The following is a 9,531-nucleotide window of genomic DNA, read 5'->3' on the forward strand; positions in this document are numbered from 1 at the left end:
ACTATTGTTGTGGCTGAGGACATGACAGGTATGCGGTGGCGTGGATGGGCACGTGGTCTGGGACTCACCTGCTTCTTGGGTGGATGATGCCCGCATCCTGTCCCATCCTAGGCTAAGAAACAACTGGAGGGAGTATGATGCCTAGGCCTCTATTGGTGCTCTTGGTCCCCAGCCTCTGACCCTGACACGAGGATCCTTCCCGTCTCAGCCCTGTTCAGCCTTGTATCCCCTGCAGGGCCCAGCTCATGAAGGCCACAGAGTATATGGAAAAATGTTGGGTACCAGCTCCCCTGCTTACTTGCTGTGTGGCCTTGGGTAGGCCACTGCCCCTCTCTGAGCCTGTCAGAACAACTACCATGTGTTGGGCACTGCGCTGAGCATTTTTATTATCTCATTTCATTTTAACATCAGCCCCAAGAGGCAGGTACTCTTATTCCTTTTTAGATTCAGAAACCGAGGCTCAGAGAGACTAAGTAACTTGCTCAAGGACACACAGCTAGTTAGTGGCAAGACAGGATTTGAATCAGGTAGCCTGACCCGCAGAGTTCAAGTGCTGTGCATGTTCCCTGCTCCCCACTTCTTGTTGAAGAATTGGGGCCAGGGAAACTAACAGAGGTGGGCGTAAAAAATATGGCAGGTCCATTCCTGGTAGGTTCTGGAATGTTGTTCCCACCACCTTCTGTCCAGGTTAGCCTGAGGCTCTACCCACACCCATGTTCTCCTGGCCCAGGCACCCAGCCCACGAGGTAGTTTGTGTCCATGGGGATTGAGGGCCCCAACTCAGAGGCCCTTTCCCAGGAGGGACCCCATAGAGCAAAGGAGACTACTGCCAGCCAGGGGACTTCCAAAGGGGTTGTGAGGGTCAGGTTGTCTGGGAGAGGCAGGGGAGGCACCAGGGAGGAGGTGGGACCTGGAGAAGGTTCTTTGAGGATTCCAGGCTCTAATGGGTCCCACATCTCAGCAAAGCCCACCGTGGTCACCCGAAGTCTACTGCTTTGGAGCAGACAGAGTCTGGCCTAAGATTCCACTCCCCACCCTGGGTGCACCTGAGATACAGGGACAGGCTGGCCCCAAGGCCGGACGGGGCGGTTTCAGCTCATTCCTCCAGGAATGGCCACCAACAGACAGTTCAAGCCCAACTTCTGATCCCCTGCTCTCCATCCCACCCCCAGGAGGGGCCTTTCAGCCCCAGAGTAACTGAGGTGGGGGAAGTGCCTGTGGATGCCCCTCCCCCAATACAGAACCCAGCCCCCCTCTGCCTGGGAGTGTGCTTGGTTCCCTCTGGGCAGGAAACTTGCCCCAGTCTAGGAGGAAATGGCTCAGTTAGGTGAGCACAAGGCCAGCCCCTTGCCAGAGCCAGACTGGACACCGGGTTCCAACTAGGGCCTGATGTTTTTGCTGGAAGGTTCCCTGGCCTCCCAGCCCCCCACACAGCCCGGGACCCGGTGGGGACAGGGCTGGGAGGAGATTGGACTTGGCAGACCTTTCCTTTTTATGGGCACAGGGACTGTTTTCCAAACAAAAATTGGGCCACGTGGGCTGGAATAGTATTCTTTTCTTATCTATTAAATTATTTTTGTGAAAACTCTGACAAGGGTATAAAAATTAGATCACTCTAGTGAGCCCTACCAAACAAAGAGAACTAGGCCTGAAGTCCAGAGGGCAGAGGAAATCAAAAAGGCACGGTCTGCAACAGGGCCATGAAGCTGAACTTGTTCTGCCACGGACCATGAGATCCCAATCCTGGGCCCGAAACCACATCCTTCTGAAGAGGTGGGAAACCCGCGCCCCAGTCCCTGCTGAGAGGGAACGGTACCTCTGGAGCACCTGGGGTTGGGGTGAGCCTTCCTCCTCCCTCCTGAGCCCCCGCACCTGTGGGTTTTCTGAGCTATGGCGTTGTCCCTCTTGATGTCCTGCATTCCTTCCCCTATTACTGAACATCTGCATGGGGCGAGGCTCTGGGGCAAACACTGAGGATGAGCAAGATGCCCAAGTAGCAACTGGTGCTGGAAAAAAAAAAAAAAAAGTTGGGCCTGGGGACAGAGTGACGGGGGTGAAGGAGGGTGTATTTGTCATCTACAGCTATGTAGCAAATGGCCCTGAAACAGCAGCGTAAAGCAACAGACACTTATCGTCTCGCTTTTTCTGGGGGTTGGGAATCCAGGTGCAGCTTGGCTGGGTCTTCTGGCTCAGAGTCTCACAGGCCACAGTCAAGGTGTCACCTAAGGCTGTGGTGTCATCCTAAGGCTCAACTGGAGCAGGATCCACTTCCAGTCTCACTCACGTTGCTGTCGGCAGGATTCAGTCTATGACGGGCTAGTGGACCGAGGGGCTCAGTTCCTCTCTGGCTATTGGCCAGGGTCTCCCTCAGTTCCTTGCCACGTGGGCCTCTCCATAGGGCAGCCCACGACATGGCAGCCAGCTTCCCTCTGTGATGCAAGTCAGGGAGACAGACAGAAGATGAGCAGGACAGAAGTCACTGTCTCTGTAACCCCGTGTTAAAAGCGACATCCCACTCTTCTGCTCTATTCTGTTGGTTAGAAGCAAGTCGCTGGGTCTAGCCCACCCTTTAGAGAAAGGGATTACACAAGGGCATGGCAGAGGGTGGGGGTTCTCAGGGGGCCGTTTTAGAAGCTGCCTTCCACAGAAGCCTTCTTTGAGGAGACCTGAATGGACTGCAGGAGCAGGCCAAGCGGAAAGGTGAGGGAAGAACACCCCAGGCTGAGAGAACGGCACGGGTAAAGGCCCTGAGGTGGGAACAAGCTGGGAGAATCCAGGAACAGCAGGAAATTTAGCATGGCTGGAGCCTCAGAGAGAGGATGGAGTGGCAGGAATGAGGTCACAGAGGTGGGCAGGGACCAGATTGCTCAGGGCCACGGCCAGCATTAGGAATTTATTCCCCTGTGATGGGCAGCTAGTGGAGGGTTTGCACACGGAGGTGACATAATCTGACTTTTACGTTTTTATTTTTTATTTTATTATTTTTTTTTTTTTTGCGGTACGCGGGCCTCTCACTGTTGTGGCCTCTCCCGTTGCGGAGCACAGGCTCCGGACGCGCAGGCTCAGCGGCCATGGCTCACGGGCCCGGCCGCTCCGCGGCATGTGGGATCTTCCCGGACCAGGGCACGAACCCGTGTCCCCTGCATCAGCAGGCGGACTCTCAACCACTGCGCCACCAGGGAAGCCCTGACTTTTACGTTTTTAAAGGATTCCTCTCCTTGCTGTTTTTAGAATAGACAGTGTAGGAACAGTAAACCAGTTTGAAGGCATTTGAAACAACCCAGATGAGAGCACAGGGGCTTGGACCAGGGTGGTGGCCGTGGAGGTGGCCAGGATGGTTGGATTCTGAACATGTTTTGAGAGATTGATAAGATTTCCTGGTCAATTAGATGTGGGCTTGAGAGGAAGAGAGGAATCCTGGGAACTCTTTGATTTGGGACCTGAGCAACTGGGTGAATGAGATGAGGGCCTCCAGGGTCAGAGCAGGGTTACCTCAAGCACGTGTGGTCAGCATCAGTGGAGGGTCCAGGTGTTGTGAAGGGTGTGATGTGGTCAGGGGTTCAGAGAGACCTCGCTGACAAAGAGCTGCAGAAACCAATCCTGAAGGTTGAGGGGGAGTTCCCAGGACATGGGGTGGTGGTGAAGCCCAGGCAGGTCTCGAGGCTCCTGAGTGGCCTGAGGGATGGAGGAGGGGTTGGGTCAGTGTGGCTGGAGCCCAGGAGGCAACGGGCACAGTGGTGGGAGATGCTGTCACGGAAGTGGGCTGGGGCCAGATCGCCAGGACAGGGGAGGGGTTTCGCATTTTCCCCAAGAGCAGCGGGAGCCGCAGAAGGGGTGTCGGGGCGTGTGATGATCACGTGCTGCTTTAGCGAGATGGCCTGGCCGGCTTGGAGAGTGGACTGCAAGGAGTAAGAGCAGGACGAGTCCAATTTTAAGGGTCTCCTTTAGGGACTTCCCTGGCGGTCCAATGGTTAGGACTCCGCACTTCCAAGGCAGGGGGCGCAGGTTTGATCACTGGTCAGGGAACTAAGATCCCACATGCCGCATGGTACGGCCAAAAAAAAAAAAGAAAGGGTCCCCTTTAGAAAAAAGCATACAAAATTCATATGAAAGTGAATATTGATTGAGAATGGGAAAGAAAAGCAGGACGAGCTGCTGGAACCCTGGAGATGTGGGTCCTTCTTCTGACATCTCTGTGGGCAGTTTGCCAGGAACACTTAGAGAGAAATGTTTCCTGAGTGTAACCTGGCTGCCCCTCCCTCCTACAACACTTCATTACTTCCAGAGACCCCCAGTCCTCACAGGGGCCGTGCAAGTGAGAGGCCTGAGCATAAGTTTCATTAACTTCACAGTAAGCCCACCTCTGCGGAAGAGAGAAGCGGGGAGGCCGGCGAGGGGCCCTGGCAGGGTCTAGGCCACATTACACTTCAGCAAGGAGGCGTCTCAGGGATGGGGGTCCTCACTGCCAGAGAGCAGTGAGGTGTTGGATAGATGCTGGTGGAGGCTCGCAGTGAAGCGGGAGCTCGAGGAGGGGCCTGGGGTCGGTGGGGGAACGGGGCTCTGCCCCTGGCAAGCAGCCGAGGGCTTGGGACAGGCTCAGGGACCCTCTCAAGTGAGTGATGCCAGGACTTCCTTTCCTCTGTCCACAGAAGGGGCTCTGACCTTCAAGGCCTGGGTCAAGGACGGGCCTTTCCAGCCCACTGAGACTCACGCCCCGCCATGGCCACCCCACACGTCCCGCCCCTCATCGTGAAGGCAGTGCGGGTGTGCTTAGTTGAGGGGGGGCTGTGGGAACCGGGGGGTCCAGCCAGAGCCAGCTCAGGACACTGGACCGGGAGGGGATTAAGAGCCAGACGTTGTTGTCACGGCCAGGTCTAGAGGCTGGGCCCTGCCTGGCCCAAGTGGACACAGGCTTGGGGCCTGGGAGTGGGGAACTCCATGTGGCTATAACTGTGGCTTTGTTACTCCCTACTTGGTTTTTGAACATTTCCCTACACGCTTGGCCTGTTTAGTAAAAGGGGGCTTGGAGCTAGACTACATGGGCTTGAAAGAAGCTTCCTAACGGAGATGACCCTGAGCAAGTTACTCTCTCTGTGCCTCAGTTTCCCCACTTGTTGAGAGGACTGAACAGGATGATGGACGTAGGGCACTTAGACCGGAGCCTGACTGTGGCCTCTAGGGCCCTCCGCATCGCCCCCTCCCCACAAGGGACTGCAACTCAGTCTCGGCCAAGCCCTTCTGGTGTGAAGGGTCAGTGAACACGCTGAGTAAGAGGGACTGGGAAGGAGGCACCGGCTCAGGCGGCAGAAGCAGGAACGGATCTCAGCGAAGCAAGAGAATGAAGAGGTCTCCCGCCTCCCCGTTTTGTCCACCAGACTGCTCCCCGGGTAGAGGAAGAAGAAGCATGTTTGCATTTTATTTGCAAAGAGCTGCGTGAGGAATTGTAAGCCTGAGCTCCGTATTTTTCTTGCATTATTTTCCCCCAGCCTTCAGGACGACCTTGTAAGGAGTTGATTGTTCTTTTCTCTATCTTCCCAGAGAACACTCAAGGTTCAGAGAAATTAAGTGACTTGCCCAAGGTCACAGAGCTAATAAGTGGGGGAGCCAACATCCAAATTCAAGTGGGTCTGACTCCAAAACCCAGGCTTCTTAAAGGCTCACTACCCTTTACTACTTCTCATATGATTTGCATATGCAGCTCCTTAAGACCCCCTACTCTTACTCCTGCATTTCGTCAGAATTACTGAGACCCTACTATGTGCCAAGCACTGTGCTGGGTGCTGGAGACACGGAGAATAATAAGACACAGCCCTGCTCCCCGTTTGGTGGGTAAAGCATATTGGTTCAACCCAGCAGCCTTGAAATGAATCCATAGGATTGACATGAGTCCTGACACCTGGAGTAATCAGAGCAGGCTTCTCAAAAGTGGTGACAGTGGTGCAGAGTTTGGAGGAAGAGATGATCCAGACCCATGGAGTCTCACCAATATTCCTCATGACTTTGCTTTAAGCCACAGAAATAGTTTTAACTGGTTGAAGAAAAATGAAGAAAAAAGAGAATGCATTGGCTCCAGAGATCCAGAGGTAGGACTTCAAGCATGGCTGGATCCAGCAGCCTAAGTGATGTAATCAGTTATCTCCTTTTTTTAAAAAGTAAATTTATTTATTTTATTTATTTATTTTTGGCTGCATTGGGTCTTCATTGCTGTACGCAGGCTTTCTCTAGTTGCAGCGAGCTGAGGTTACTCTTCGTTGCGGTGTGTGGACTTCTCATTGCAGTGGCTTCTCTCATTGCAGAGCATGGGCTCTAGGCGTGCGGGCTTCAGTAATTGTGGCACGCGGGCTCAGTAGTTGTGGCTCGCAGGCTCTACAGCGCAGGCTCAGCTGTTGTGGCGCACAGGCTTAGTTGCTCCGCAGCATGTGGGATCTTCCCGAACCAGGGCTTGAATCCGTGTCCTCTGTATTGGCAGGCGGATTCTTAACCACTGCACCACCAGGGAAGCCCATTATAGATTTGGGTCTCCTTCTCTATCATCTTTGCCCTGCTGTCATCTGTCTTGGTCCAAGTGTTGGCATAAATGGTGCCAAGCTTGCATCCTGTCACCCTGGAAAAATACTGCCTCTTTCTACATAGTTCCAGCCAGGCACTGAGAGTGGGAGTGAGCTTTCCCAAAGAGAAATTGGGTGCTGTTACCAGAATCCAAGAAAGTGACGCTAACTGACGGGAACCACGATGTCCCTTCGATTCTCCAGCAGAACCAAGTCTTCCTTCCCTTCAGCACTTTTGTCCATCTCACTATAATATCCCCAAACCTCTGTCCTCTATATGATGGGAAGAGGAAAGCAACTCACCTGAACACCTACTAAGCGCCAGGAAAACTCATCCACATTCATTCCAACAAATCCTCACAAAGCCACAGGGAGGTTCTGCTATCCCAGGTTCACGAGAGGAAACTGAGGCTCAGAGAGAAGTGACTTGCCCAAGGTAACAGGCTGGCATGTGACAGAGCTGCAGTCACTCACAGATACTGCTGTTACTCATATCTGTGCTTGCCCCCCTCCCCCTGCAACCTGCCCCTGCTACAGTTTGTGGGAGCCCCCACTTCCCTGCACTGCTGCACCCCTGCCCAGCCCCTAGCACAGTAGGTGCTCAGGAAACAAGTGCTGAACTGACCCGACTTCAAGCAGGCAGAGGGGACGATGGAGGGAGGGAGAGGAGCAGAACCAGGACAGGGAGGCCCAGGGGGGTTTCTGAGGCTGTTTGCCAAGCAGTAGACCCCAACCCGGGTGTATGATTTCAGCTTCACACGTGGGCACCCCTAGGCTAGGACTGACGCTTCTGCTCCGACCTGGCCCAGGTGGAGCCTGTCCAGGGGAAAGGCAATTGGACCAATGGATGCTTCCCCACCTTGGGGTCGCTGGCTCCCTGGGGGCTGCAGCTCAGGGAGCCTCAGAGGAAAAATCACAGAGGGGAGGACACCTCCATGCCACTCTCCCCAGGCTTGTCACTTTTCTTGGATCTAGCTGCAGAGCAAAGGGACCCTGTGAGCAGAGAGCTCTAGAAACCAGGTGAGAGTGATGTGGGAACAGCCAGCGCCACCACTGGTGGGGCACCAACTCTGGACCAGGCCCTAGTGCGCCCTTTCCCTGCCTCTGTCCCCAGCAGCTCTGCAAAGGGGAGTATTCATGTCTTCATTCGAGGGCAATCAGTCCAGCTGCCCCATGTTACAGGTGAGGAAACAGAGCCTCCGAGAGGGAAGGAACTTGTCCAAGGTCACAGCCAGCACCAGGGTGTTAGGAGTTAAGCCTAAGTCTGACCTCAAAGCCCATGTTTTCCCTACTGCCTTCCTCTCCCTGGAATGCCCTCCCCTATTCCTCTTGTGGCTGGTTCCTCTTCATATCCTCCCAGAGAGGCCTGCCCTAGCCCCACCCACACCCTTATTCTGTCTCAGCCCCTTGCTCGTTCCTTTATAGCACACATCACCGCTGGTAATTATGTTCATTTTTGCTGGGAGTTCCCTGGCAGTCCAGTGGTTAGGACTCAGCGCTTTCACTGACTGCCAGGGCCTGGGGTTCAATCCCTGGTTGGGGAACTAAGATCCCACAAGCCAGCCGAGGACACAGTAGGTGCCCGACTGCTCTGTGGGCAGTAGGTGCCGTGTTCCCCAGCACACTGGACAGCAGCAAATGTCCCCACTGCCCTGGACCTTGCCCCTGTCTCCCACCCCTTCCCTGCCACCCAGGGTCTCAGCTGCCACGACCCTAATAGAAGATTGAGCCCCCTTGCTCAGGGACTTGGCAGAAAGCTGCCCGAGCCTGGCAGGACAGGAGGACGGGAGCAGGGCCTCTGAGCTGGCAGACAAAGGGCGTGTGTTCTCATCCAGCGCACTTCCTGGGTTTCCATTGCAGGAAGCCGGGCACCTGCTAAGGTGACACCGACACCAGGGCTGGTGCGGGTGTCCTTTGTCCGGGACGCTCCTCTCCACCCTGGAGCAGCGGCAGAGGTGGGACAAGCGACCAGGGGTGTTGGACAGCCGGTAAGTGGTGGCAGCTGGGCCTCACATACCCCTTGGACCTTCTCCCTTCCCAAGCCAGTCTTAGCCCAGAGCAGGTGTGGGAGGCCTGGCTCCTAGGTGGAATCGCTGGGACCTTAGACGAGGCTCCAGACCAACCCTTCGGTGCCTCCTTGTCCCACCTGGAGACGCGGTAGGAGGCTCAGGGGTGTATCGTGGAGGAGAGGGAGGGCAGCTCCGTTTTTATTTGTTTTAACTAAGCTTCTGGGTCACAAAGCACTTCAAAAGGGGGTTCTATGGCTGAAAGTGTCTGAAAACCCCTGGCTCGCACTTCCTCCTTAGGGTCCTTCCTGTGGCTGGCGTCCAGTGACTCCCTCCTTCCTCCTGGGGGAAGGCATCGGGGTCTTGCTCTGAGCAGTGCTGCAAAGGGAAGTGACCTTACCAAGCTGGAGAATGAGCCTGAGCAGGGGCTCAGGCAGCCTTGAGTGTGAGTCCCCCTCTGCCAAAAAGCGAGGGAGTCACCTCTCTTCCCATCTTGAAGGGCGGCAGCTGCACCAGCCCCTGGGCAACATGTGTGCCCGGGGGCACCCGCTGGTCTGGGTTTGAATCCAGCTCTGCCACTTGCCTCTTGTGTGACCTTGAGCCTCTGTGGGCCTCAGTTTCTTGTCTGTGAAGCAGGGATAATCAGCCCTTTCCCATAGGGCTCTCCCGGGGATTAAATGGAAAGGTCTGTAGGCCGAGCATCAGATAGAAAGCCCCTGTAAACGGCAGCTACTGTGATTACTGTTGTTCTTGTAGAGTGGCTGAGAGGATCGAGTGAAAAAAGGGATGACAAGGGGGACAGGAGCGGTGACAAAACGTAGGTGAGGGATTTAAGGAGGCGGGATGAGAAGGAAGAGCGTGGGACTTGGTGTCCAGGTCCCCCCCAACCCCCATGAGTGTGGGCCCCACAAGAGCAGCCCCGGAGCCCTCCCCGCCAGCAGACTCCAGCTTTGGGCCCGCAGAGGGGAGCCGGACCC

The 9,531-nt window shown here is 55.2% G+C and overlaps 1 long non-coding RNA gene across 1 annotated transcript; it reads left to right on the forward strand.

Annotated features, from left to right (window-relative positions):
* Positions 1-7,713: 7,713 nt before the first annotated feature.
* On the forward strand, positions 7,714-9,178 carry LOC307175364. Its single transcript, XR_013824327.1, has 3 exons — positions 7,714-7,730; positions 8,409-8,536; positions 8,855-9,178. It is a non-coding gene; the product is annotated as an uncharacterized lncRNA (long non-coding RNA).
* The last annotated feature ends 353 nt before the right edge of the window (positions 9,179-9,531 follow it).

This window comes from Stenella coeruleoalba (genome assembly GCF_951394435.1).
Source record: "Stenella coeruleoalba genome assembly, chromosome: 1".
Classification (NCBI taxonomy): domain Eukaryota; kingdom Metazoa; phylum Chordata; class Mammalia; order Artiodactyla; family Delphinidae; genus Stenella; species Stenella coeruleoalba.